Below are 27,294 nucleotides of genomic sequence, written 5' to 3'. Positions count from 1 at the left end.
ACCCTCCTGCTAAGGGTAGACAGCTGCTCGTTCCACCCCCCCCCCGCCTAATTGGTTCTCCTCCCTTCCAACGGTGTTGAGGCGGGTGGGAACAGCCGGGGGTTGAGGGTACTGTGCTAAAAGAGGTGGAGTTATGCAGATCTAAAACGCGTGGATTGCAGCAGCAGCAAGCCGAAAAGTGCAGGCATGTGAGGGATCTAGAGGTTGACAGCATGTCTTCTTAACGGGAGTCCAGGTGGCCATCTCCACAAATGGACTTTTCAGAATCCTTGGGTGGCACCGCAGTCGGAAACCAATTCTGGTTATCGCTTCTCGGCCTTTTGGCTAAGATCAAGTGTAGTATCTGTTCTTATCAGTTTAATATCTGATACGTCCCCTATCTGGGGACCATATATTAAATGGATTTTTAGAACAGGGAGATGGAAAAAGAGCTTGCTCTGTCCACTCCACGCATTGACCTGGTATTGCAGTATCTCCAAGACCGGTGCACCCCTTCTTTAATGCAGTTTCTAAAATCAGAAAGAATTGAATTCAATGCTTTTTGTTCATTTTGCTTGTTTGTCGGATTTTGGGATGGACTCTTTGGCTTTGCTTTTCTTCTCCTCATTGGATTTTTCATGTTAAAAGTTGCAGAAGCCAGATGACAAGCTCATTTTGGTTCAACTTCAGCAACTGTGCATTGCATTGCCATGCAATGTAATGCAATGCTATCTATCTAGCTCTCCCTCTATACTTCCTTTTGGATAAACAGACATATTAGGCAAGCATTTTGGAGCTTTCACCTAAATAACTACAGGTGGTGAGATAAGCTGCACAATATAATTGACCTTTCAGTATATTGTTGCACACACACCATCTATTTAGCAAATGCCCTTGTTATCAACAGCAGCCTTTTAAACTCACCTGAGCAAACAGGTATGTGAGCTGGTTACTCTGCTGCGCTTAAAATTTCTTTTTTGGTTTGCTACAATGCCTTTTCTGAAACGTTGTCTCCCTCTGCTGGAACACTGACTTCTTTCATTTAATGCCTGCAGACTATAAAAGAGAAACCAACCCAAAAAGTTTGGTTGATTAGTCTGTGGCATTCTTTTAAACTGTTGCTTATGGCGGTCTCTGTGAGCTTCTCAGTGACATTCAGCCATCCAGGTATCCCGCCTGCAGTAGACGGAATGTGGCAATGGAACGCTGGCTGCGCGTGTCATAATAGGCTCTGAGCCTTTATATACCTGCGCACAGCAGCAGCCACCTTCAGTCTGCTGCTGGACAGCCAGCAGCAGCAGCAGCAGGAGAGGTAATTAATCAGCAACCCTCCTGCTAAGGGAAGACAGCTGCTCGTTCCACCCCCCCCCCCCGCCTTAATTGGTTCTCCTCCCTTCCAACGGTGTTGAGGCGGGTGGGAACAGCCGGGGGTTGAGGGTACTGTGCTAAAAGAGGTGGAGTTATGCAGATCTAAAACGCGTGGATTGCAGCAGCAGCAAGCCGAAAAGTGCAGGCATGTGAGGGATCTAGAGGTTGACAGCATGTCTTCTTAACGGGAGTCCAGGTGGCCATCTCCACAAATGGACTTTTCAGAATCCTTGGGTGGCACCGTAGTCGGAAACCAATTCTGGTTATCGCTTCTCGGCCTTTTGGCTAAGATCAAGTGTAGTATCTGTTCTTATCAGTTTAATATCTGATACGTCCCCTATCTGGGGACCATATATTAAATGGATTTTTAGAACAGGGAGATGGAAAAAGAGCTTGCTCTGTCCACTCCACGCATTGACCTGGTATTGCAGTATCTCCAGGACCGGTGCACCCCTTCTTTAATGCAGTTTCTAAAATCAGAAAGAATTGAATTCAATGCTTTTTGTTCATTTTGCTTGTTTGTCGGATTTTGGGATGGACTCTTTGGCTTTGCTTTTCTTCTCCTCATTGGATTTTTCATGTTAAAAGTTGCAGAAGCCAGATGACAAGCTCATTTTGGTTCAACTTCAGCAACTGTGCATTGCATTGCCATGTAATGTAATGTAATGCAATGCTATCTATCTAGCTCTCCCTCTATACTTCCTTTTGGATAAACAGACATATTAGGCAAGCATTTTGGAGCTTTCACCTAAATAACTACAGGTGGTGAGATAAGCTGCACAATATAATTGACCTTTCAGTATATTGTTGCACACACACCATCTATTTAGCAAATGCCCTTGTTATCAACAGCAGCCTTTTAAACTCACCTGAGCTAACAGGTATGTGAGCTGGTTACTCTGCTGCGCTTAAAATTTCTTTTTTGGTTTGCTACAATGCCTTTTCTGAAACGTTGTCTCCCTCTGCTGGAACACTGACTTCTTTCATTTAATGCCTGCAGACTATAAAAGAGAAACCAACCCAAAAAGTTTGGTTGATTAGTCTGTGGCATTCTTTTAAACTGTTGCTTATGGCGGTCTCTGTGAGCTTCTCAGTGACATTCAGCCATCCAGGTATCCCGCCTGCAGTAGACGGAATGTGGCAATGGAACGCTGGCTGCGCGTGTCATAATAGGCTCTGAGCCTTTATATACCTGCGCACAGCAGCAGCCACCTTCAGTCTGCTGCTGGACAGCCAGCAGCAGCAGCAGCAGGAGAGGTAATTAATCAGCAACCCTCCTGCTAAGGGTAGACAGCTGCTCGTTCCACCCCCCCCCGCCTTAATTGGTTCTCCTCCCTTCCAACGGTGTTGAGGCGGGTGGGAACAGCCGGGGGTTGAGGGTACTGTGCTAAAAGAGGTGGAGTTATGCAGATCTAAAACGCGTGGATTGCAGCAGCAGCAAGCCGAAAAGTGCAGGCATGTGAGGGATCTAGAGGTTGACAGCATGTCTTCTTAACGGGAGTCCAGGTGGCCATCTCCACAAATGGACTTTTCAGAATCCTTGGGTGGCACCGTAGTCGGAAACCAATTCTGGTTATCGCTTCTCGGCCTTTTGGCTAAGATCAAGTGTAGTATCTGTTCTTATCAGTTTAATATCTGATACGTCCCCTATCTGGGGACCATATATTAAATGGATTTTTAGAGCAGGGAGATGGAAAAAGAGCTTGCTCTGTCCACTCCACGCATTGACCTGGTATTGCAGTATCTCCAGGACCGGTGCACCCCTTCTTTAATGCAGTTTCTAAAATCAGAAAGAATTGAATTCAATGCTTTTTGTTCATTTTGCTTGTTTGTCGGATTTTGGGATGGACTCTTTGGCTTTGCTTTTCTTCTCCTCATTGGATTTTTCATGTTAAAAGTTGCAGAAGCCAGATGACAAGCTCATTTTGGTTCAACTTCAGCAACTGTGCATTGCATTGCCATGTAATGTAATGTAATGCAATGCTATCTATCTAGCTCTCCCTCTATACTTCCTTTTGGATAAACAGACATATTAGGCAAGCATTTTGGAGCTTTCACCTAAATAACTACAGGTGGTGAGATAAGCTGCACAGTATAATTGACCTTTCAGTATATTGTTGCACACACACCATCTATTTAGCAAATGCCCTTGTTATCAACAGCAGCCTTTTAAACTCACCTGAGCTAACAGGTATGTGAGCTGGTTACTCTGCTGCGCTTAAAATTTCTTTTTTGGTTTGCTACAATGCCTTTTCTGAAACGTTGTCTCCCTCTGCTGGAACACTGACTTCTTTCATTTAATGCCTGCAGACTATAAAAGAGAAACCAACCCAAAAAGTTTGGTTGATTAGTCTGTGGCATTCTTTTAAACTGTTGCTTATGGCGGTCTCTGTGAGCTTCTCAGTGACATTCAGCCATCCAGGTATCCCGCCTGCAGTAGACGGAATGTGGCAATGGAACGCTGGCTGCGCGTGTCATAATAGGCTCTGAGCCTTTATATACCTGCGCACAGCAGCAGCCACCTTCAGTCTGCTGCTGGACAGCCAGCAGCAGCAGCAGCAGGAGAGGTAATTAATCAGCAACCCTCCTGCTAAGGGTAGACAGCTGCTCGTTCCACCCCCACCCCCGCCTTAATTGGTTCTCCTCCCTTCCAACGGTGTTGAGGCGGGTGGGAACAGCCGGGGGTTGAGGGTACTGTGCTAAAAGAGGTGGAGTTATGCAGATCTAAAACGCGTGGATTGCAGCAGCAGCAAGCCGAAAAGTGCAGGCATGTGAGGGATCTAGAGGTTGACAGCATGTCTTCTTAACGGGAGTCCAGGTGGCCATCTCCACAAATGGACTTTTCAGAATCCTTGGGTGGCACCGTAGTCGGAAACCAATTCTGGTTATCGCTTCTCGGCCTTTTGGCTAAGATCAAGTGTAGTATCTGTTCTTATCAGTTTAATATCTGATACGTCCCCTATCTGGGGACCATATATTAAATGGATTTTTAGAACAGGGAGATGGAAAAAGAGCTTGCTCTGTCCACTCCACGCATTGACCTGGTATTGCAGTATCTCCAGGACCGGTGCACCCCTTCTTTAATGCAGTTTCTAAAATCAGAAAGAATTGAATTCAATGCTTTTTGTTCATTTTGCTTGTTTGTCGGATTTTGGGATGGACTCTTTGGCTTTGCTTTTCTTCTCCTCATTGGATTTTTCATGTTAAAAGTTGCAGAAGCCAGATGACAAGCTCATTTTGGTTCAACTTCAGCAACTGTGCATTGCATTGCCATGTAATGTAATGTAATGCAATGCTATCTATCTAGCTCTCCCTCTATACTTCCTTTTGGATAAACAGACATATTAGGCAAGCATTTTGGAGCTTTCACCTAAATAACTACAGGTGGTGAGATAAGCTGCACAATATAATTGACCTTTCAGTATATTGTTGCACACACACCATCTATTTAGCAAATGCCCTTGTTATCAACAGCAGCCTTTTAAACTCACCTGAGCTAACAGGTATGTGAGCTGGTTACTCTGCTGCGCTTAAAATTTCTTTTTTGGTTTGCTACAATGCCTTTTCTGAAACGTTGTCTCCCTCTTCTGGAACACTGACTTCTTTCATTTAATGCCTGCAGACTATAAAAGAGAAACCAACCCAAAAAGTTTGGTTGATTAGTCTGTGGCATTCTTTTAAACTGTTGCTTATGGCGGTCTCTGTGAGCTTCTCAGTGACATTCAGCCATCCAGGTATCCCGCCTGCAGTAGACGGAATGTGGCAATGGAACGCTGGCTGCGCGTGTCATAATAGGCTCTGAGCCTTTATATACCTGCGCACAGCAGCAGCCACCTTCAGTCTGCTGCTGGACAGCCAGCAGCAGCAGCAGCAGGAGAGGTAATTAATCAGCAACCCTCCTGCTAAGGGTAGACAGCTGCTCGTTCCACCCCCCCCCCGCCTTAATTGGTTCTCCTCCCTTCCAACGGTGTTGAGGCGGGTGGGAACAGCCGGGGGTTGAGGGTACTGTGCTAAAAGAGGTGGAGTTATGCAGATCTAAAACGCGTGGATTGCAGCAGCAGCAAGCCGAAAAGTGCAGGCATGTGAGGGATCTAGAGGTTGACAGCATGTCTTCTTAACGGGAGTCCAGGTGGCCATCTCCACAAATGGACTTTTCAGAATCCTTGGGTGGCACCGTAGTCGGAAACCAATTCTGGTTATCGCTTCTCGGCCTTTTGGCTAAGATCAAGTGTAGTATCTGTTCTTATCAGTTTAATATCTGATACGTCCCCTATCTGGGGACCATATATTAAATGGATTTTTAGAACAGGGAGATGGAAAAAGAGCTTGCTCTGTCCACTCCACGCATTGACCTGGTATTGCAGTATCTCCAGGACCGGTGCACCCCTTCTTTAATGCAGTTTCTAAAATCAGAAAGAATTGAATTCAATGCTTTTTGTTCATTTTGCTTGTTTGTCGGATTTTGGGATGGACTCTTTGGCTTTGCTTTTCTTCTCCTCATTGGATTTTTCATGTTAAAAGTTGCAGAAGCCAGATGACAAGCTCATTTTGGTTCAACTTCAGCAACTGTGCATTGCATTGCCATGTAATGTAATGTAATGCAATGCTATCTATCTAGCTCTCCCTCTATACTTCCTTTTGGATAAACAGACATATTAGGCAAGCATTTTGGAGCTTTCACCTAAATAACTACAGGTGGTGAGATAAGCTGCACAATATAATTGACCTTTCAGTATATTGTTGCACACACACCATCTATTTAGCAAATGCCCTTGTTATCAACAGCAGCCTTTTAAACTCACCTGAGCTAACAGGTATGTGAGCTGGTTACTCTGCTGCGCTTAAAATTTCTTTTTTGGTTTGCTACAATGCCTTTTCTGAAACGTTGTCTCCCTCTGCTGGAACACTGACTTCTTTCATTTAATGCCTGCAGACTATAAAAGAGAAACCAACCCAAAAAGTTTGGTTGATTAGTCTGTGGCATTCTTTTAAACTGTTGCTTATGGCGGTCTCTGTGAGCTTCTCAGTGACATTCAGCCATCCAGGTATCCCGCCTGCAGTAGACGGAATGTGGCAATGGAACGCTGGCTGCGCGTGTCATAATAGGCTCTGAGCCTTTATATACCTCGAACAGCAGCAGCCACCTTCAGTCTGCTGCTGGACAGCCAGCAGCAGCAGCAGCAGGAGAGGTAATTAATCAGCAACCCTCCTGCTAAGGGTAGACAGCTGCTCGTTCCACCCCCCCCCGCCTTAATTGGTTCTCCTCCCTTCCAACGGTGTTGAGGCGGGTGGGAACAGCCGGGGGTTGAGGGTACTGTGCTAAAAGAGGTGGAGTTATGCAGATCTAAAACGCGTGGATTGCAGCAGCAGCAAGCCGAAAAGTGCAGGCATGTGAGGGATCTAGAGGTTGACAGCATGTCTTCTTAACGGGAGTCCAGGTGGCCATCTCCACAAATGGACTTTTCAGAATCCTTGGGTGGCACCGTAGTCGGAAACCATTTCTGGTTATCGCTTCTCGGCCTTTTGGCTAAGATCAAGTGTAGTATCTGTTCTTATCAGTTTAATATCTGATACGTCCCCTATCTGGGGACCATATATTAAATGGATTTTTAGAACAGGGAGATGGAAAAAGAGCTTGCTCTGTCCACTCCACGCATTGACCTGGTATTGCAGTATCTCCAGGACCGGTGCACCCCTTCTTTAATGCAGTTTCTAAAATCAGAAAGAATTGAATTCAATGCTTTTTGTTCATTTTGCTTGTTTGTCGGATTTTGGGATGGACTCTTTGGCTTTGCTTTTCTTCTCCTCATTGGATTTTTCATGTTAAAAGTTGCAGAAGCCAGATGACAAGCTCATTTTGGTTCAACTTCAGCAACTGTGCATTGCATTGCCATGTAATGTAATGTAATGCAATGCTATCTATCTAGCTCTCCCTCTATACTTCCTTTTGGATAAACAGATATATTAGGCAAGCATTTTGGAGCTTTCACCTAAATAACTACAGGTGGTGAGATAAGCTGCACAATATAATTGACCTTTCAGTATATTGTTGCACACACACCATCTATTTAGCAAATGCCCTTGTTATCAACAGCAGCCTTTTAAACTCACCTGAGCTAACAGGTATGTGAGCTGGTTACTCTGCTGCGCTTAAAATTTCTTTTTTGGTTTGCTACAATGCCTTTTCTGAAACGTTGTCTCCCTCTGCTGGAACACTGACTTCTTTCATTTAATGCCTGCAGACTATAAAAGAGAAACCAACCCAAAAAGTTTGGTTGATTAGTCTGTGGCATTCTTTTAAACTGTTGCTTATGGCGGTCTCTGTGAGCTTCTCAGTGACATTCAGCCATCCAGGTATCCCGCCTGCAGTAGACGGAATGTGGCAATGGAACGCTGGCTGCGCGTGTCATAATAGGCTCTGAGCCTTTATATACCTGCGCACAGCAGCAGCCACCTTCAGTCTGCTGCTGGACAGCCAGCAGCAGCAGCAGCAGGAGAGGTAATTAATCAGCAACCCTCCTGCTAAGGGTAGACAGCTGCTCGTTCCACCCCCCCCCCCGCCTTAATTGGTTCTCCTCCCTTCCAACGGTGTTGAGGCGGGTGGGAACAGCCGGGGGTTGAGGGTACTGTGCTAAAAGAGGTGGAGTTATGCAGATCTAAAACGCGTGGATTGCAGCAGCAGCAAGCCGAAAAGTGCAGGCATGTGAGGGATCTAGAGGTTGACAGCATGTCTTCTTAACGGGAGTCCAGGTGGCCATCTCCACAAATGGACTTTTCAGAATCCTTGGGTGGCACCGTAGTCGGAAACCAATTCTGGTTATCGCTTCTCGGCCTTTTGGCTAAGATCAAGTGTAGTATCTGTTCTTATCAGTTTAATATCTGATACGTCCCCTATCTGGGGACCATATATTAAATGGATTTTTAGAACAGGGAGATGGAAAAAGAGCTTGCTCTGTCCACTCCACGCATTGACCTGGTATTGCAGTATCTCCAGGACCGGTGCACCCCTTCTTTAATGCAGTTTCTAAAATCAGAAAGAATTGAATTCAATGCTTTTTGTTCATTTTGCTTGTTTGTCGGATTTTGGGATGGACTCTTTGGCTTTGCTTTTCTTCTCCTCATTGGATTTTTCATGTTAAAAGTTGCAGAAGCCAGATGACAAGCTCATTTTGGTTCAACTTCAGCAACTGTGCATTGCATTGCCATGTAATGTAATGTAATGCAATGCTATCTATCTAGCTCTCCCTCTATACTTCCTTTTGGATAAACAGACATATTAGGCAAGCATTTTGGAGCTTTCACCTAAATAACTACAGGTGGTGAGATAAGCTGCACAATATAATTGACCTTTCAGTATATTGTTGCACACACACCATCTATTTAGCAAATGCCCTTGTTATCAACAGCAGCCTTTTAAACTCACCTGAGCTAACAGGTATGTGAGCTGGTTACTCTGCTGCGCTTAAAATTTCTTTTTTGGTTTGCTACAATGCCTTTTCTGAAACGTTGTCTCCCTCTGCTGGAACACTGACTTCTTTCATTTAATGCCTGCAGACTATAAAAGAGAAACCAACCCAAAAAGTTTGGTTGATTAGTCTGTGGCATTCTTTTAAACTGTTGCTTATGGCGGTCTCTGTGAGCTTCTCAGTGACATTCAGCCATCCAGGTATCCCGCCTGCAGTAGACGGAATGTGGCAATGGAACGCTGGCTGCGCGTGTCATAATAGGCTCTGAGCCTTTATATACCTGCGCACAGCAGCAGCCACCTTCAGTCTGCTGCTGGACAGCCAGCAGCAGCAGCAGCAGGAGAGGTAATTAATCAGCAACCCTCCTGCTAAGGGTAGACAGCTGCTCGTTCCACCCCCCCCCCGCCTTAATTGGTTCTCCTCCCTTCCAACGGTGTTGAGGCGGGTGGGAACAGCCGGGGGTTGAGGGTACTGTGCTAAAAGAGGTGGAGTTATGCAGATCTAAAACGCGTGGATTGCAGCAGCAGCAAGCCGAAAAGTGCAGGCATGTGAGGGATCTAGAGGTTGACAGCATGTCTTCTTAACGGGAGTCCAGGTGGCCATCTCCACAAATGGACTTTTCAGAATCCTTGGGTGGCACCGTAGTCGGAAACCAATTCTGGTTATCGCTTCTCGGCCTTTTGGCTAAGATCAAGTGTAGTATCTGTTCTTATCAGTTTAATATCTGATACGTCCCCTATCTGGGGACCATATATTAAATGGATTTTTAGAACAGGGAGATGGAAAAAGAGCTTGCTCTGTCCACTCCACGCATTGACCTGGTATTGCAGTATCTCCAGGACCGGTGCACCCCTTCTTTAATGCAGTTTCTAAAATCAGAAAGAATTGAATTCAATGCTTTTTGTTCATTTTGCTTGTTTGTCGGATTTTGGGATGGACTCTTTGGCTTTGCTTTTCTTCTCCTCATTGGATTTTTCATGTTAAAAGTTGCAGAAGCCAGATGACAAGCTCATTTTGGTTCAACTTCAGCAACTGTGCATTGCATTGCCATGTAATGTAATGTAATGCAATGCTATCTATCTAGCTCTCCCTCTATACTTCCTTTTGGATAAACAGACATATTAGGCAAGCATTTTGGAGCTTTCACCTAAATAACTACAGGTGGTGAGATAAGCTGCACAATATAATTGACCTTTCAGTATATTGTTGCACACACACCATCTATTTAGCAAATGCCCTTGTTATCAACAGCAGCCTTTTAAACTCACCTGAGCTAACAGGTATGTGAGCTGGTTACTCTGCTGCGCTTAAAATTTCTTTTTTGGTTTGCTACAATGCCTTTTCTGAAACGTTGTCTCCCTCTGCTGGAACACTGACTTCTTTCATTTAATGCCTGCAGACTATAAAAGAGAAACCAACCCAAAAAGTTTGGTTGATTAGTCTGTGGCATTCTTTTAAACTGTTGCTTATGGCGGTCTCTGTGAGCTTCTCAGTGACATTCAGCCATCCAGGTATCCCGCCTGCAGTAGACGGAATGTGGCAATGGAACGCTGGCTGCGCGTGTCATAATAGGCTCTGAGCCTTTATATACCTCGAACAGCAGCAGCCACCTTCAGTCTGCTGCTGGACAGCCAGCAGCAGCAGCAGCAGGAGAGGTAATTAATCAGCAACCCTCCTGCTAAGGGTAGACAGCTGCTCGTTCCACCCCCCCCCGCCTTAATTGGTTCTCCTCCCTTCCAACGGTGTTGAGGCGGGTGGGAACAGCCGGGGGTTGAGGGTACTGTGCTAAAAGAGGTGGAGTTATGCAGATCTAAAACGCGTGGATTGCAGCAGCAGCAAGCCGAAAAGTGCAGGCATGTGAGGGATCTAGAGGTTGACAGCATGTCTTCTTAACGGGAGTCCAGGTGGCCATCTCCACAAATGGACTTTTCAGAATCCTTGGGTGGCACCGTAGTCGGAAACCATTTCTGGTTATCGCTTCTCGGCCTTTTGGCTAAGATCAAGTGTAGTATCTGTTCTTATCAGTTTAATATCTGATACGTCCCCTATCTGGGGACCATATATTAAATGGATTTTTAGAACAGGGAGATGGAAAAAGAGCTTGCTCTGTCCACTCCACGCATTGACCTGGTATTGCAGTATCTCCAGGACCGGTGCACCCCTTCTTTAATGCAGTTTCTAAAATCAGAAAGAATTGAATTCAATGCTTTTTGTTCATTTTGCTTGTTTGTCGGATTTTGGGATGGACTCTTTGGCTTTGCTTTTCTTCTCCTCATTGGATTTTTCATGTTAAAAGTTGCAGAAGCCAGATGACAAGCTCATTTTGGTTCAACTTCAGCAACTGTGCATTGCATTGCCATGTAATGTAATGTAATGCAATGCTATCTATCTAGCTCTCCCTCTATACTTCCTTTTGGATAAACAGATATATTAGGCAAGCATTTTGGAGCTTTCACCTAAATAACTACAGGTGGTGAGATAAGCTGCACAATATAATTGACCTTTCAGTATATTGTTGCACACACACCATCTATTTAGCAAATGCCCTTGTTATCAACAGCAGCCTTTTAAACTCACCTGAGCTAACAGGTATGTGAGCTGGTTACTCTGCTGCGCTTAAAATTTCTTTTTTGGTTTGCTACAATGCCTTTTCTGAAACGTTGTCTCCCTCTGCTGGAACACTGACTTCTTTCATTTAATGCCTGCAGACTATAAAAGAGAAACCAACCCAAAAAGTTTGGTTGATTAGTCTGTGGCATTCTTTTAAACTGTTGCTTATGGCGGTCTCTGTGAGCTTCTCAGTGACATTCAGCCATCCAGGTATCCCGCCTGCAGTAGACGGAATGTGGCAATGGAACGCTGGCTGCGCGTGTCATAATAGGCTCTGAGCCTTTATATACCTGCGCACAGCAGCAGCCACCTTCAGTCTGCTGCTGGACAGCCAGCAGCAGCAGCAGCAGGAGAGGTAATTAATCAGCAACCCTCCTGCTAAGGGTAGACAGCTGCTCGTTCCACCCCCCCCCCCGCCTTAATTGGTTCTCCTCCCTTCCAACGGTGTTGAGGCGGGTGGGAACAGCCGGGGGTTGAGGGTACTGTGCTAAAAGAGGTGGAGTTATGCAGATCTAAAACGCGTGGATTGCAGCAGCAGCAAGCCGAAAAGTGCAGGCATGTGAGGGATCTAGAGGTTGACAGCATGTCTTCTTAACGGGAGTCCAGGTGGCCATCTCCACAAATGGACTTTTCAGAATCCTTGGGTGGCACCGTAGTCGGAAACCAATTCTGGTTATCGCTTCTCGGCCTTTTGGCTAAGATCAAGTGTAGTATCTGTTCTTATCAGTTTAATATCTGATACGTCCCCTATCTGGGGACCATATATTAAATGGATTTTTAGAACAGGGAGATGGAAAAAGAGCTTGCTCTGTCCACTCCACGCATTGACCTGGTATTGCAGTATCTCCAGGACCGGTGCACCCCTTCTTTAATGCAGTTTCTAAAATCAGAAAGAATTGAATTCAATGCTTTTTGTTCATTTTGCTTGTTTGTCGGATTTTGGGATGGACTCTTTGGCTTTGCTTTTCTTCTCCTCATTGGATTTTTCATGTTAAAAGTTGCAGAAGCCAGATGACAAGCTCATTTTGGTTCAACTTCAGCAACTGTGCATTGCATTGCCATGTAATGTAATGTAATGCAATGCTATCTATCTAGCTCTCCCTCTATACTTCCTTTTGGATAAACAGACATATTAGGCAAGCATTTTGGAGCTTTCACCTAAATAACTACAGGTGGTGAGATAAGCTGCACAATATAATTGACCTTTCAGTATATTGTTGCACACACACCATCTATTTAGCAAATGCCCTTGTTATCAACAGCAGCCTTTTAAACTCACCTGAGCTAACAGGTATGTGAGCTGGTTACTCTGCTGCGCTTAAAATTTCTTTTTTGGTTTGCTACAATGCCTTTTCTGAAACGTTGTCTCCCTCTGCTGGAACACTGACTTCTTTCATTTAATGCCTGCAGACTATAAAAGAGAAACCAACCCAAAAAGTTTGGTTGATTAGTCTGTGGCATTCTTTTAAACTGTTGCTTATGGCGGTCTCTGTGAGCTTCTCAGTGACATTCAGCCATCCAGGTATCCCGCCTGCAGTAGACGGAATGTGGCAATGGAACGCTGGCTGCGCGTGTCATAATAGGCTCTGAGCCTTTATATACCTGCGCACAGCAGCAGCCACCTTCAGTCTGCTGCTGGACAGCCAGCAGCAGCAGCAGCAGGAGAGGTAATTAATCAGCAACCCTCCTGCTAAGGGTAGACAGCTGCTCGTTCCACCCCCCCCCCGCCTTAATTGGTTCTCCTCCCTTCCAACGGTGTTGAGGCGGGTGGGAACAGCCGGGGGTTGAGGGTACTGTGCTAAAAGAGGTGGAGTTATGCAGATCTAAAACGCGTGGATTGCAGCAGCAGCAAGCCGAAAAGTGCAGGCATGTGAGGGATCTAGAGGTTGACAGCATGTCTTCTTAACGGGAGTCCAGGTGGCCATCTCCACAAATGGACTTTTCAGAATCCTTGGGTGGCACCGTAGTCGGAAACCAATTCTGGTTATCGCTTCTCGGCCTTTTGGCTAAGATCAAGTGTAGTATCTGTTCTTATCAGTTTAATATCTGATACGTCCCCTATCTGGGGACCATATATTAAATGGATTTTTAGAACAGGGAGATGGAAAAAGAGCTTGCTCTGTCCACTCCACGCATTGACCTGGTATTGCAGTATCTCCAGGACCGGTGCACCCCTTCTTTAATGCAGTTTCTAAAATCAGAAAGAATTGAATTCAATGCTTTTTGTTCATTTTGCTTGTTTGTCGGATTTTGGGATGGACTCTTTGGCTTTGCTTTTCTTCTCCTCATTGGATTTTTCATGTTAAAAGTTGCAGAAGCCAGATGACAAGCTCATTTTGGTTCAACTTCAGCAACTGTGCATTGCATTGCCATGTAATGTAATGTAATGCAATGCTATCTATCTAGCTCTCCCTCTATACTTCCTTTTGGATAAACAGACATATTAGGCAAGCATTTTGGAGCTTTCACCTAAATAACTACAGGTGGTGAGATAAGCTGCACAATATAATTGACCTTTCAGTATATTGTTGCACACACACCATCTATTTAGCAAATGCCCTTGTTATCAACAGCAGCCTTTTAAACTCACCTGAGCTAACAGGTATGTGAGCTGGTTACTCTGCTGCGCTTAAAATTTCTTTTTTGGTTTGCTACAATGCCTTTTCTGAAACGTTGTCTCCCTCTGCTGGAACACTGACTTCTTTCATTTAATGCCTGCAGACTATAAAAGAGAAACCAACCCAAAAAGTTTGGTTGATTAGTCTGTGGCATTCTTTTAAACTGTTGCTTATGGCGGTCTCTGTGAGCTTCTCAGTGACATTCAGCCATCCAGGTATCCCGCCTGCAGTAGACGGAATGTGGCAATGGAACGCTGGCTGCGCGTGTCATAATAGGCTCTGAGCCTTTATATACCTGCGCACAGCAGCAGCCACCTTCAGTCTGCTGCTGGACAGCCAGCAGCAGCAGCAGCAGGAGAGGTAATTAATCAGCAACCCTCCTGCTAAGGGTAGACAGCTGCTCGTTCCACCCCCCCCCGCCTTAATTGGTTCTCCTCCCTTCCAACGGTGTTGAGGCGGGTGGGAACAGCCGGGGGTTGAGGGTACTGTGCTAAAAGAGGTGGAGTTATGCAGATCTAAAACGCGTGGATTGCAGCAGCAGCAAGCCGAAAAGTGCAGGCATGTGAGGGATCTAGAGGTTGACAGCATGTCTTCTTAACGGGAGTCCAGGTGGCCATCTCCACAAATGGACTTTTCAGAATCCTTGGGTGGCACCGTAGTCGGAAACCAATTCTGGTTATCGCTTCTCGGCCTTTTGGCTAAGATCAAGTGTAGTATCTGTTCTTATCAGTTTAATATCTGATACGTCCCCTATCTGGGGACCATATATTAAATGGATTTTTAGAGCAGGGAGATGGAAAAAGAGCTTGCTCTGTCCACTCCACGCATTGACCTGGTATTGCAGTATCTCCAGGACCGGTGCACCCCTTCTTTAATGCAGTTTCTAAAATCAGAAAGAATTGAATTCAATGCTTTTTGTTCATTTTGCTTGTTTGTCGGATTTTGGGATGGACTCTTTGGCTTTGCTTTTCTTCTCCTCATTGGATTTTTCATGTTAAAAGTTGCAGAAGCCAGATGACAAGCTCATTTTGGTTCAACTTCAGCAACTGTGCATTGCATTGCCATGTAATGTAATGTAATGCAATGCTATCTATCTAGCTCTCCCTCTATACTTCCTTTTGGATAAACAGACATATTAGGCAAGCATTTTGGAGCTTTCACCTAAATAACTACAGGTGGTGAGATAAGCTGCACAGTATAATTGACCTTTCAGTATATTGTTGCACACACACCATCTATTTAGCAAATGCCCTTGTTATCAACAGCAGCCTTTTAAACTCACCTGAGCTAACAGGTATGTGAGCTGGTTACTCTGCTGCGCTTAAAATTTCTTTTTTGGTTTGCTACAATGCCTTTTCTGAAACGTTGTCTCCCTCTGCTGGAACACTGACTTCTTTCATTTAATGCCTGCAGACTATAAAAGAGAAACCAACCCAAAAAGTTTGGTTGATTAGTCTGTGGCATTCTTTTAAACTGTTGCTTATGGCGGTCTCTGTGAGCTTCTCAGTGACATTCAGCCATCCAGGTATCCCGCCTGCAGTAGACGGAATGTGGCAATGGAACGCTGGCTGCGCGTGTCATAATAGGCTCTGAGCCTTTATATACCTGCGCACAGCAGCAGCCACCTTCAGTCTGCTGCTGGACAGCCAGCAGCAGCAGCAGCAGGAGAGGTAATTAATCAGCAACCCTCCTGCTAAGGGTAGACAGCTGCTCGTTCCACCCCCACCCCCGCCTTAATTGGTTCTCCCCTTCCAACGGTGTTGAGGCGGGTGGGAACAGCCGGGGGTTGAGGGTACTGTGCTAAAAGAGGTGGAGTTATGCAGATCTAAAACGCGTGGATTGCAGCAGCAGCAAGCCGAAAAGTGCAGGCATGTGAGGGATCTAGAGGTTGACAGCATGTCTTCTTAACGGGAGTCCAGGTGGCCATCTCCACAAATGGACTTTTCAGAATCCTTGGGTGGCACCGTAGTCGGAAACCAATTCTGGTTATCGCTTCTCGGCCTTTTGGCTAAGATCAAGTGTAGTATCTGTTCTTATCAGTTTAATATCTGATACGTCCCCTATCTGGGGACCATATATTAAATGGATTTTTAGAACAGGGAGATGGAAAAAGAGCTTGCTCTGTCCACTCCACGCATTGACCTGGTATTGCAGTATCTCCAGGACCGGTGCACCCCTTCTTTAATGCAGTTTCTAAAATCAGAAAGAATTGAATTCAATGCTTTTTGTTCATTTTGCTTGTTTGTCGGATTTTGGGATGGACTCTTTGGCTTTGCTTTTCTTCTCCTCATTGGATTTTTCATGTTAAAAGTTGCAGAAGCCAGATGACAAGCTCATTTTGGTTCAACTTCAGCAACTGTGCATTGCATTGCCATGTAATGTAATGTAATGCAATGCTATCTATCTAGCTCTCCCTCTATACTTCCTTTTGGATAAACAGACATATTAGGCAAGCATTTTGGAGCTTTCACCTAAATAACTACAGGTGGTGAGATAAGCTGCACAATATAATTGACCTTTCAGTATATTGTTGCACACACACCATCTATTTAGCAAATGCCCTTGTTATCAACAGCAGCCTTTTAAACTCACCTGAGCTAACAGGTATGTGAGCTGGTTACTCTGCTGCGCTTAAAATTTCTTTTTTGGTTTGCTACAATGCCTTTTCTGAAACGTTGTCTCCCTCTTCTGGAACACTGACTTCTTTCATTTAATGCCTGCAGACTATAAAAGAGAAACCAACCCAAAAAGTTTGGTTGATTAGTCTGTGGCATTCTTTTAAACTGTTGCTTATGGCGGTCTCTGTGAGCTTCTCAGTGACATTCAGCCATCCAGGTATCCCGCCTGCAGTAGACGGAATGTGGCAATGGAACGCTGGCTGCGCGTGTCATAATAGGCTCTGAGCCTTTATATACCTGCGCACAGCAGCAGCCACCTTCAGTCTGCTGCTGGACAGCCAGCAGCAGCAGCAGCAGGAGAGGTAATTAATCAGCAACCCTCCTGCTAAGGGTAGACAGCTGCTCGTTCCACCCCCCCCCCCGCCTTAATTGGTTCTCCTCCCTTCCAACGGTGTTGAGGCGGGTGGGAACAGCCGGGGGTTGAGGGTACTGTGCTAAAAGAGGTGGAGTTATGCAGATCTAAAACGCGTGGATTGCAGCAGCAGCAAGCCGAAAAGTGCAGGCATGTGAGGGATCTAGAGGTTGACAGCATGTCTTCTTAACGGGAGTCCAGGTGGCCATCTCCACAAATGGACTTTTCAGAATCCTTGGGTGGCACCGTAGTCGGAAACCAATTCTGGTTATCGCTTCTCGGCCTTTTGGCTAAGATCAAGTGTAGTATCTGTTCTTATCAGTTTAATATCTGATACGTCCCCTATCTGGGGACCATATATTAAATGGATTTTTAGAACAGGGAGATGGAAAAAGAGCTTGCTCTGTCCACTCCACGCATTGACCTGGTATTGCAGTATCTCCAGGACCGGTGCACCCCTTCTTTAATGCAGTTTCTAAAATCAGAAAGAATTGAATTCAATGCTTTTTGTTCATTTTGCTTGTTTGTCGGATTTTGGGATGGACTCTTTGGCTTTGCTTTTCTTCTCCTCATTGGATTTTTCATGTTAAAAGTTGCAGAAGCCAGATGACAAGCTCATTTTGGTTCAACTTCAGCAACTGTGCATTGCATTGCCATGTAATGTAATGTAATGCAATGCTATCTATCTAGCTCTCCCTCTATACTTCCTTTTGGATAAACAGACATATTAGGCAAGCATTTTGGAGCTTTCACCTAAATAACTACAGGTGGTGAGATAAGCTGCACAATATAATTGACCTTTCAGTATATTGTTGCACACACACCATCTATTTAGCAAATGCCCTTGTTATCAACAGCAGCCTTTTAAACTCACCTGAGCTAACAGGTATGTGAGCTGGTTACTCTGCTGCGCTTAAAATTTCTTTTTTGGTTTGCTACAATGCCTTTTCTGAAACGTTGTCTCCCTCTGCTGGAACACTGACTTCTTTCATTTAATGCCTGCAGACTATAAAAGAGAAACCAACCCAAAAAGTTTGGTTGATTAGTCTGTGGCATTCTTTTAAACTGTTGCTTATGGCGGTCTCTGTGAGCTTCTCAGTGACATTCAGCCATCCAGGTATCCCGCCTGCAGTAGACGGAATGTGGCAATGGAACGCTGGCTGCGCGTGTCATAATAGGCTCTGAGCCTTTATATACCTGCGCACAGCAGCAGCCACCTTCAGTCTGCTGCTGGACAGCCAGCAGCAGCAGCAGCAGGAGAGGTAATTAATCAGCAACCCTCCTGCTAAGGGTAGACAGCTGCTCGTTCCACCCCCCCCCCGCCTTAATTGGTTCTCCTCCCTTCCAACGGTGTTGAGGCGGGTGGGAACAGCCGGGGGTTGAGGGTACTGTGCTAAAAGAGGTGGAGTTATGCAGATCTAAAACGCGTGGATTGCAGCAGCAGCAAGCCGAAAAGTGCAGGCATGTGAGGGATCTAGAGGTTGACAGCATGTCTTCTTAACGGGAGTCCAGGTGGCCATCTCCACAAATGGACTTTTCAGAATCCTTGGGTGGCACCGTAGTCGGAAACCAATTCTGGTTATCGCTTCTCGGCCTTTTGGCTAAGATCAAGTGTAGTATCTGTTCTTATCAGTTTAATATCTGATACGTCCCCTATCTGGGGACCATATATTAAATGGATTTTTAGAACAGGGAGATGGAAAAAGAGCTTGCTCTGTCCACTCCACGCATTGACCTGGTATTGCAGTATCTCCAGGACCGGTGCACCCCTTCTTTAATGCAGTTTCTAAAATCAGAAAGAATTGAATTCAATGCTTTTTGTTCATTTTGCTTGTTTGTCGGATTTTGGGATGGACTCTTTGGCTTTGCTTTTCTTCTCCTCATTGGATTTTTCATGTTAAAAGTTGCAGAAGCCAGATGACAAGCTCATTTTGGTTCAACTTCAGCAACTGTGCATTGCATTGCCATGTAATGTAATGTAATGCAATGCTATCTATCTAGCTCTCCCTCTATACTTCCTTTTGGATAAACAGACATATTAGGCAAGCATTTTGGAGCTTTCACCTAAATAACTACAGGTGGTGAGATAAGCTGCACAATATAATTGACCTTTCAGTATATTGTTGCACACACACCATCTATTTAGCAAATGCCCTTGTTATCAACAGCAGCCTTTTAAACTCACCTGAGCTAACAGGTATGTGAGCTGGTTACTCTGCTGCGCTTAAAATTTCTTTTTTGGTTTGCTACAATGCCTTTTCTGAAACGTTGTCTCCCTCTGCTGGAACACTGACTTCTTTCATTTAATGCCTGCAGACTATAAAAGAGAAACCAACCCAAAAAGTTTGGTTGATTAGTCTGTGGCATTCTTTTAAACTGTTGCTTATGGCGGTCTCTGTGAGCTTCTCAGTGACATTCAGCCATCCAGGTATCCCGCCTGCAGTAGACGGAATGTGGCAATGGAACGCTGGCTGCGCGTGTCATAATAGGCTCTGAGCCTTTATATACCTGCGCACAGCAGCAGCCACCTTCAGTCTGCTGCTGGACAGCCAGCAGCAGCAGCAGCAGGAGAGGTAATTAATCAGCAACCCTCCTGCTAAGGGTAGACAGCTGCTCGTTCCACCCCCCCCCCCGCCTTAATTGGTTCTCCTCCCTTCCAACGGTGTTGAGGCGGGTGGGAACAGCCGGGGGTTGAGGGTACTGTGCTAAAAGAGGTGGAGTTATGCAGATCTAAAACGCGTGGATTGCAGCAGCAGCAAGCCGAAAAGTGCAGGCATGTGAGGGATCTAGAGGTTGACAGCATGTCTTCTTAACGGGAGTCCAGGTGGCCATCTCCACAAATGGACTTTTCAGAATCCTTGGGTGGCACCGTAGTCGGAAACCAATTCTGGTTATCGCTTCTCGGCCTTTTGGCTAAGATCAAGTGTAGTATCTGTTCTTATCAGTTTAATATCTGATACGTCCCCTATCTGGGGACCATATATTAAATGGATTTTTAGAACAGGGAGATGGAAAAAGAGCTTGCTCTGTCCACTCCACGCATTGACCTGGTATTGCAGTATCTCCAGGACCGGTGCACCCCTTCTTTAATGCAGTTTCTAAAATCAGAAAGAATTGAATTCAATGCTTTTTGTTCATTTTGCTTGTTTGTCGGATTTTGGGATGGACTCTTTGGCTTTGCTTTTCTTCTCCTCATTGGATTTTTCATGTTAAAAGTTGCAGAAGCCAGATGACAAGCTCATTTTGGTTCAACTTCAGCAACTGTGCATTGCATTGCCATGTAATGTAATGTAATGCAATGCTATCTATCTAGCTCTCCCTCTATACTTCCTTTTGGATAAACAGACATATTAGGCAAGCATTTTGGAGCTTTCACCTAAATAACTACAGGTGGTGAGATAAGCTGCACAATATAATTGACCTTTCAGTATATTGTTGCACACACACCATCTATTTAGCAAATGCCCTTGTTATCAACAGCAGCCTTTTAAACTCACCTGAGCTAACAGGTATGTGAGCTGGTTACTCTGCTGCGCTTAAAATTTCTTTTTTGGTTTGCTACAATGCCTTTTCTGAAACGTTGTCTCCCTCTGCTGGAACACTGACTTCTTTCATTTAATGCCTGCAGACTATAAAAGAGAAACCAACCCAAAAAGTTTGGTTGATTAGTCTGTGGCATTCTTTTAAACTGTTGCTTATGGCGGTCTCTGTGAGCTTCTCAGTGACATTCAGCCATCCAGGTATCCCGCCTGCAGTAGACGGAATGTGGCAATGGAACGCTGGCTGCGCGTGTCATAATAGGCTCTGAGCCTTTATATACCTGCGCACAGCAGCAGCCACCTTCAGTCTGCTGCTGGACAGCCAGCAGCAGCAGCAGCAGGAGAGGTAATTAATCAGCAACCCTCCTGCTAAGGGTAGACAGCTGCTCGTTCCACCCCCCCCCCCCGCCTTAATTGGTTCTCCTCCCTTCCAACGGTGTTGAGGCGGGTGGGAACAGCTGGGGGTTGAGGGTACTGTGCTAAAAGAGGTGGAGTTATGCAGATCTAAAACGCGTGGATTGCAGCAGCAGCAAGCCGAAAAGTGCAGGCATGTGAGGGATCTAGAGGTTGACAGCATGTCTTCTTAACGGGAGTCCAGGTGGCCATCTCCACAAATGGACTTTTCAGAATCCTTGGGTGGCACCGTAGTCGGAAACCAATTCTGGTTATCGCTTCTCGGCCTTTTGGCTAAGATCAAGTGTAGTATCTGTTCTTATCAGTTTAATATCTGATACGTCCCCTATCTGGGGACCATATATTAAATGGATTTTTAGAACAGGGAGATGGAAAAAGAGCTTGCTCTGTCCACTCCACGCATTGACCTGGTATTGCAGTATCTCCAGGACCGGTGCACCCCTTCTTTAATGCAGTTTCTAAAATCAGAAAGAATTGAATTCAATGCTTTTTGTTCATTTTGCTTGTTTGTCGGATTTTGGGATGGACTCTTTGGCTTTGCTTTTCTTCTCCTCATTGGATTTTTCATGTTAAAAGTTGCAGAAGCCAGATGACAAGCTCATTTTGGTTCAACTTCAGCAACTGTGCATTGCATTGCCATGTAATGTAATGTAATGCAATGCTATCTATCTAGCTCTCCCTCTATACTTCCTTTTGGATAAACAGACATATTAGGCAAGCATTTTGGAGCTTTCACCTAAATAACTACAGGTGGTGAGATAAGCTGCACAATATAATTGACCTTTCAGTATATTGTTGCACACACACCATCTATTTAGCAAATGCCCTTGTTATCAACAGCAGCCTTTTAAACTCACCTGAGCTAACAGGTATGTGAGCTGGTTACTCTGCTGCGCTTAAAATTTCTTTTTTGGTTTGCTACAATGCCTTTTCTGAAACGTTGTCTCCCTCTGCTGGAACACTGACTTCTTTCATTTAATGCCTGCAGACTATAAAAGAGAAACCAACCCAAAAAGTTTGGTTGATTAGTCTGTGGCATTCTTTTAAACTGTTGCTTATGGCGGTCTCTGTGAGCTTCTCAGTGACATTCAGCCATCCAGGTATCCCGCCTGCAGTAGACGGAATGTGGCAATGGAACGCTGGCTGCGCGTGTCATAATAGGCTCTGAGCCTTTATATACCTGCGCACAGCAGCAGCCACCTTCAGTCTGCTGCTGGACAGCCAGCAGCAGCAGCAGCAGGAGAGGTAATTAATCAGCAACCCTCCTGCTAAGGGTAGACAGCTGCTCGTTCCACCCCCCCCCCCGCCTTAATTGGTTCTCCTCCCTTCCAACGGTGTTGAGGCGGGTGGGAACAGCCGGGGGTTGAGGGTACTGTGCTAAAAGAGGTGGAGTTATGCAGATCTAAAACGCGTGGATTGCAGCAGCAGCAAGCCGAAAAGTGCAGGCATGTGAGGGATCTAGAGGTTGACAGCATGTCTTCTTAACGGGAGTCCAGGTGGCCATCTCCACAAATGGACTTTTCAGAATCCTTGGGTGGCACCGTAGTCGGAAACCAATTCTGGTTATCGCTTCTCGGCCTTTTGGCTAAGATCAAGTGTAGTATCTGTTCTTATCAGTTTAATATCTGATACGTCCCCTATCTGGGGACCATATATTAAATGGATTTTTAGAACAGGGAGATGGAAAAAGAGCTTGCTCTGTCCACTCCACGCATTGACCTGGTATTGCAGTATCTCCAGGACCGGTGCACCCCTTCTTTAATGCAGTTTCTAAAATCAGAAAGAATTGAATTCAATGCTTTTTGTTCATTTTGCTTGTTTGTCGGATTTTGGGATGGACTCTTTGGCTTTGCTTTTCTTCTCCTCATTGGATTTTTCATGTTAAAAGTTGCAGAAGCCAGATGACAAGCTCATTTTGGTTCAACTTCAGCAACTGTGCATTGCATTGCCATGTAATGTAATGTAATGCAATGCTATCTATCTAGCTCTCCCTCTATACTTCCTTTTGGATAAACAGACATATTAGGCAAGCATTTTGGAGCTTTCACCTAAATAACTACAGGTGGTGAGATAAGCTGCACAATATAATTGACCTTTCAGTATATTGTTGCACACACACCATCTATTTAGCAAATGCCCTTGTTATCAACAGCAGCCTTTTAAACTCACCTGAGCTAACAGGTATGTGAGCTGGTTACTCTGCTGCGCTTAAAATTTCTTTTTTGGTTTGCTACAATGCCTTTTCTGAAACGTTGTCTCCCTCTGCTGGAACACTGACTTCTTTCATTTAATGCCTGCAGACTATAAAAGAGAAACCAACCCAAAAAGTTTGGTTGATTAGTCTGTGGCATTCTTTTAAACTGTTGCTTATGGCGGTCTCTGTGAGCTTCTCAGTGACATTCAGCCATCCAGGTATCTCGCCTGCAGTAGACGGAATGTGGCAATGGAACGCTGGCTGCGCGTGTCATAATAGGCTCTGAGCCTTTATATACCTGCGCACAGCAGCAGCCACCTTCAGTCTGCTGCTGGACAGCCAGCAGCAGCAGCAGCAGGAGAGGTAATTAATCAGCAACCCTCCTGCTAAGGGTAGACAGCTGCTCGTTCCACCCCCACCCCCCCGCCTTAATTGGTTCTCCTCCCTTCCAACGGTGTTGAGGCGGGTGGGAACAGCCGGGGGTTGAGGGTACTGTGCTAAAAGAGGTGGAGTTATGCAGATCTAAAACGCGTGGATTGCAGCAGCAGCAAGCCGAAAAGTGCAGGCATGTGAGGGATCTAGAGGTTGACAGCATGTCTTCTTAACGGGAGTCCAGGTGGCCATCTCCACAAATGGACTTTTCAGAATCCTTGGGTGGCACCGTAGTCGGAAACCAATTCTGGTTATCGCTTCTCGGCCTTTTGGCTAAGATCAAGTGTAGTATCTGTTCTTATCAGTTTAATATCTGATACGTCCCCTATCTGGGGACCATATATTAAATGGATTTTTAGAACAGGGAGATGGAAAAAGAGCTTGCTCTGTCCACTCCACGCATTGACCTGGTATTGCAGTATCTCCAGGACCGGTGCACCCCTTCTTTAATGCAGTTTCTAAAATCAGAAAGAATTGAATTCAATGCTTTTTGTTCATTTTGCTTGTTTGTCGGATTTTGGGATGGACTCTTTGGCTTTGCTTTTCTTCTCCTCATTGGATTTTTCATGTTAAAAGTTGCAGAAGCCAGATGACAAGCTCATTTTGGTTCAACTTCAGCAACTGTGCATTGCATTGCCATGTAATGTAATGTAATGCAATGCTATCTATCTAGCTCTCCCTCTATACTTCCTTTTGGATAAACAGACATATTAGGCAAGCATTTTGGAGCTTTCACCTAAATAACTACAGGTGGTGAGATAAGCTGCACAATATAATTGACCTTTCAGTATATTGTTGCACACACACCATCTATTTAGCAAATGCCCTTGTTATCAACAGCAGCCTTTTAAACTCACCTGAGCTAACAGGTATGTGAGCTGGTTACTCTGCTGCGCTTAAAATTTCTTTTTTGGTTTGCTACAATGCCTTTTCTGAAACGTTGTCTCCCTCTGCTGGAACACTGACTTCTTTCATTTAATGCCTGCAGACTATAAAAGAGAAACCAACCCAAAAAGTTTGGTTGATTAGTCTGTGGCATTCTTTTAAACTGTTGCTTATGGCGGTCTCTGTGAGCTTCTCAGTGACATTCAGCCATCCAGGTATCCCGCCTGCAGTAGACGGAATGTGGCAATGGAACGCTGGCTGCGCGTGTCATAATAGGCTCTGAGCCTTTATATACCTGCGCACAGCAGCAGCCACCTTCAGTCTGCTGCTGGACAGCCAGCAGCAGCAGCAGCAGGAGAGGTAATTAATCAGCAACCCTCCTGCTAAGGGTAGACAGCTGCTCGTTCCACCCCCCCCCCCGCCTTAATTGGTTCTCCTCCCTTCCAACGGTGTTGAGGCGGGTGGGAACAGCCGGGGGTTGAGGGTACTGTGCTAAAAGAGGTGGAGTTATGCAGATCTAAAACGCGTGGATTGCAGCAGCAGCAAGCCGAAAAGTGCAGGCATGTGAGGGATCTAGAGGTTGACAGCATGTCTTCCTAACGGGAGTCCAGGTGGCCATCTCCACAAATGGACTTTTCAGAATCCTTGGGTGGCACCGTAGTCGGAAACCAATTCTGGTTATCGCTTCTCGGCCTTTTGGCTAAGATCAAGTGTAGTATCTGTTCTTATCAGTTTAATATCTGATACGTCCCCTATCTGGGGACCATATATTAAATGGATTTTTAGAACAGGGAGATGGAAAAAGAGCTTGCTCTGTCCACTCCACGCATTGACCTGGTATTGCAGTATCTCCAGGACCGGTGCACCCCTTCTTTAATGCAGTTTCTAAAATCAGAAAGAATTGAATTCAATGCTTTTTGTTCATTTTGCTTGTTTGTCGGATTTTGGGATGGACTCTTTGGCTTTGCTTTTCTTCTCCTCATTGGATTTTTCATGTTAAAAGTTGCAGAAGCCAGATGACAAGCTCATTTTGGTTCAACTTCAGCAACTGTGCATTGCATTGCCATGTAATGTAATGTAATGCAATGCTATCTATCTAGCTCTCCCTCTATACTTCCTTTTGGATAAACAGACATATTAGGCAAGCATTTTGGAGCTTTCACCTAAATAACTACAGGTGGTGAGATAAGCTGCACAATATAATTGACCTTTCAGTATATTGTTGCACACACACCATCTATTTAGCAAATGCCCTTGTTATCAACAGCAGCCTTTTAAACTCACCTGAGCTAACAGGTATGTGAGCTGGTTACTCTGCTGAGCTTAAAATTTCTTTTTTGGTTTGCTACAATGCCTTTTCTGAAACGTTGTCTCCCTCTGCTGGAACACTGACTTCTTTCATTTAATGCCTGCAGACTATAAGAGAGAAACCAACCCAAAAAGTTTGGTTGATTAGTCTGTGGCATTCTTTTAAACTGTTGCTTATGGCGGTCTCTGTGAGCTTCTCAGTGACATTCAGCCATCCAGGTATCCCGCCTGCAGTAGACGGAATGTGGCAATGGAACGCTGGCTGCGCGTGTCATAATAGGCTCTGAGCCTTTATATACCTGCGCACAGCAGCAGCCACCTTCAGTCTGCTGCTGGACAGCCAGCAGCAGCAGCAGGAGAGGTAATTAATCAGCAACCCTCCTGCTAAGGGTAGACAGCTGCTCGTTCCACCCCCCCCCCCGCCTTAATTGGTTCTCCTCCCTTCCAACGGTGTTGAGGCGGGTGGGAACAGCCGGGGGTTGAGGGTACTGTGCTAAAAGAGGTGGAGTTATGCAGATCTAAAACGCGTGGATTGCAGCAGCAGCAAGCCGAAAAGTGCAGGCATGTGAGGGATCTAGAGGTTGACAGCATGTCTTCTTAACGGGAGTCCAGGTGGCCATCTCCACAAATGGACTTTTCAGAATCCTTGGGTGGCACCGTAGTCGGAAACCAATTCTGGTTATCGCTTCTCAGCCTTTTGGCTAAGATCAAGTGTAGTATCTGTTCTTATCAGTTTAATATCTGATACGTCCCCTATCTGGGGACCATATATTAAATGGATTTTTAGAACAGGGAGATGGAAAAAGAGCTTGCTCTGTCCACTCCACGCATTGACCTGGTATTGCAGTATCTCCAGGATCGGTGCACCCCTTCTTTAATGCAGTTTCTAAAATCAGAAAGAATTGAATTCAATGCTTTTTGTTCATTTTGCTTGTTTGTCGGATTTTGGGATGGACTCTTTGGCTTTGCTTTTCTTCTCCTCATTGGATTTTTCATGTTAAAAGTTGCAGAAGCCAGATGACAAGCTCATTTTGGTTCAACTTCAGCAACTGTGCATTGCATTGCCATGTAATGTAATGTAATGCAATGCTATCTATCTAGCTCTCCCTCTATACTTCCTTTTGGATAAACAGACATATTAGGCAAGCATTTTGGAGCTTTCACCTAAATAACTACAGGTGGTGAGATAAGCTGCACAATATAATTGACCTTTCAGTATATTGTTGCACACACACCATCTATTTAGCAAATGCCCTTGTTATCAACAGCAGCCTTTTAAACTCACCTGAGCTAACAGGTATGTGAGCTGGTTACTCTGCTGCGCTTAAAATTTCTTTTTTGGTTTGCTACAATGCCTTTTCTGAAATGTTGTCTCCCTCTGCTGGAACACTGACTTCTTTCATTTAATGCCTGCAGACTATAAAAGAGAAACCAACCCAAAAAGTTTGGTT

At 45.1% G+C, this 27,294-nt stretch overlaps 21 non-coding genes across 21 annotated transcripts; all 21 read left to right on the top strand.

Moving 5' to 3' along the window:
* Positions 1 to 304: 304 nt before the first annotated feature.
* LOC141184827 (U2 spliceosomal RNA) lies at positions 305 to 495 on the top strand. The gene has a single exon (XR_012259545.1). It is a non-coding gene; the product is annotated as a U2 spliceosomal RNA (small nuclear RNA).
* Positions 496 to 1,612: 1,117 nt separating this feature from the next.
* On the top strand, positions 1,613 to 1,803 carry LOC141188995 (U2 spliceosomal RNA). The gene has a single exon (XR_012263069.1). It is a non-coding gene; the product is annotated as a U2 spliceosomal RNA (small nuclear RNA).
* A 1,119-nt stretch (positions 1,804 to 2,922) lies between these two features.
* On the top strand, positions 2,923 to 3,113 carry LOC141191235 (U2 spliceosomal RNA). Its single transcript, XR_012265233.1, has one exon. It is a non-coding gene; the product is annotated as a U2 spliceosomal RNA (small nuclear RNA).
* A 1,121-nt stretch (positions 3,114 to 4,234) lies between these two features.
* LOC141188994 (U2 spliceosomal RNA) lies at positions 4,235 to 4,425 on the top strand. Its single transcript, XR_012263068.1, has one exon. It is a non-coding gene; the product is annotated as a U2 spliceosomal RNA (small nuclear RNA).
* Positions 4,426 to 5,545: 1,120 nt separating this feature from the next.
* Positions 5,546 to 5,736, top strand: LOC141188993 (U2 spliceosomal RNA). The gene has a single exon (XR_012263067.1). It is a non-coding gene; the product is annotated as a U2 spliceosomal RNA (small nuclear RNA).
* Positions 5,737 to 6,854: 1,118 nt separating this feature from the next.
* On the top strand, positions 6,855 to 7,045 carry LOC141188991 (U2 spliceosomal RNA). The gene has a single exon (XR_012263065.1). It is a non-coding gene; the product is annotated as a U2 spliceosomal RNA (small nuclear RNA).
* A 1,121-nt stretch (positions 7,046 to 8,166) lies between these two features.
* Positions 8,167 to 8,357, top strand: LOC141188990 (U2 spliceosomal RNA). Its single transcript, XR_012263064.1, has one exon. It is a non-coding gene; the product is annotated as a U2 spliceosomal RNA (small nuclear RNA).
* Positions 8,358 to 9,477: 1,120 nt separating this feature from the next.
* Positions 9,478 to 9,668, top strand: LOC141188989 (U2 spliceosomal RNA). Its single transcript, XR_012263063.1, has one exon. It is a non-coding gene; the product is annotated as a U2 spliceosomal RNA (small nuclear RNA).
* Positions 9,669 to 10,786: 1,118 nt separating this feature from the next.
* Positions 10,787 to 10,977, top strand: LOC141188988 (U2 spliceosomal RNA). Its single transcript, XR_012263062.1, has one exon. It is a non-coding gene; the product is annotated as a U2 spliceosomal RNA (small nuclear RNA).
* A 1,121-nt stretch (positions 10,978 to 12,098) lies between these two features.
* Positions 12,099 to 12,289, top strand: LOC141188987 (U2 spliceosomal RNA). The gene has a single exon (XR_012263061.1). It is a non-coding gene; the product is annotated as a U2 spliceosomal RNA (small nuclear RNA).
* Positions 12,290 to 13,409: 1,120 nt separating this feature from the next.
* On the top strand, positions 13,410 to 13,600 carry LOC141188986 (U2 spliceosomal RNA). Its single transcript, XR_012263060.1, has one exon. It is a non-coding gene; the product is annotated as a U2 spliceosomal RNA (small nuclear RNA).
* A 1,119-nt stretch (positions 13,601 to 14,719) lies between these two features.
* Positions 14,720 to 14,910, top strand: LOC141191234 (U2 spliceosomal RNA). Its single transcript, XR_012265232.1, has one exon. It is a non-coding gene; the product is annotated as a U2 spliceosomal RNA (small nuclear RNA).
* A 1,119-nt stretch (positions 14,911 to 16,029) lies between these two features.
* Positions 16,030 to 16,220, top strand: LOC141188985 (U2 spliceosomal RNA). Its single transcript, XR_012263059.1, has one exon. It is a non-coding gene; the product is annotated as a U2 spliceosomal RNA (small nuclear RNA).
* Positions 16,221 to 17,341: 1,121 nt separating this feature from the next.
* LOC141188984 (U2 spliceosomal RNA) lies at positions 17,342 to 17,532 on the top strand. Its single transcript, XR_012263058.1, has one exon. It is a non-coding gene; the product is annotated as a U2 spliceosomal RNA (small nuclear RNA).
* A 1,120-nt stretch (positions 17,533 to 18,652) lies between these two features.
* On the top strand, positions 18,653 to 18,843 carry LOC141188983 (U2 spliceosomal RNA). The gene has a single exon (XR_012263057.1). It is a non-coding gene; the product is annotated as a U2 spliceosomal RNA (small nuclear RNA).
* A 1,121-nt stretch (positions 18,844 to 19,964) lies between these two features.
* LOC141188982 (U2 spliceosomal RNA) lies at positions 19,965 to 20,155 on the top strand. Its single transcript, XR_012263056.1, has one exon. It is a non-coding gene; the product is annotated as a U2 spliceosomal RNA (small nuclear RNA).
* Positions 20,156 to 21,277: 1,122 nt separating this feature from the next.
* Positions 21,278 to 21,468, top strand: LOC141188980 (U2 spliceosomal RNA). The gene has a single exon (XR_012263054.1). It is a non-coding gene; the product is annotated as a U2 spliceosomal RNA (small nuclear RNA).
* Positions 21,469 to 22,589: 1,121 nt separating this feature from the next.
* On the top strand, positions 22,590 to 22,780 carry LOC141188979 (U2 spliceosomal RNA). The gene has a single exon (XR_012263053.1). It is a non-coding gene; the product is annotated as a U2 spliceosomal RNA (small nuclear RNA).
* A 1,123-nt stretch (positions 22,781 to 23,903) lies between these two features.
* On the top strand, positions 23,904 to 24,094 carry LOC141188978 (U2 spliceosomal RNA). Its single transcript, XR_012263052.1, has one exon. It is a non-coding gene; the product is annotated as a U2 spliceosomal RNA (small nuclear RNA).
* A 1,121-nt stretch (positions 24,095 to 25,215) lies between these two features.
* On the top strand, positions 25,216 to 25,406 carry LOC141188977 (U2 spliceosomal RNA). Its single transcript, XR_012263051.1, has one exon. It is a non-coding gene; the product is annotated as a U2 spliceosomal RNA (small nuclear RNA).
* Positions 25,407 to 26,524: 1,118 nt separating this feature from the next.
* Positions 26,525 to 26,715, top strand: LOC141191187 (U2 spliceosomal RNA). The gene has a single exon (XR_012265186.1). It is a non-coding gene; the product is annotated as a U2 spliceosomal RNA (small nuclear RNA).
* Positions 26,716 to 27,294: the final 579 nt, after the last annotated feature.

Source organism: Phyllobates terribilis, unplaced genomic scaffold (genome assembly GCF_046119375.1).
Source record: "Phyllobates terribilis strain yellow unplaced genomic scaffold, ASM4611937v1 Scaffold_40__1_contigs__length_11209783, whole genome shotgun sequence".
NCBI classification, from domain to species: domain Eukaryota; kingdom Metazoa; phylum Chordata; class Amphibia; order Anura; family Dendrobatidae; genus Phyllobates; species Phyllobates terribilis.
Note: the sequence above shows the minus strand (reverse complement) of the source record. Positions and strands in the feature narration are given on the sequence as shown.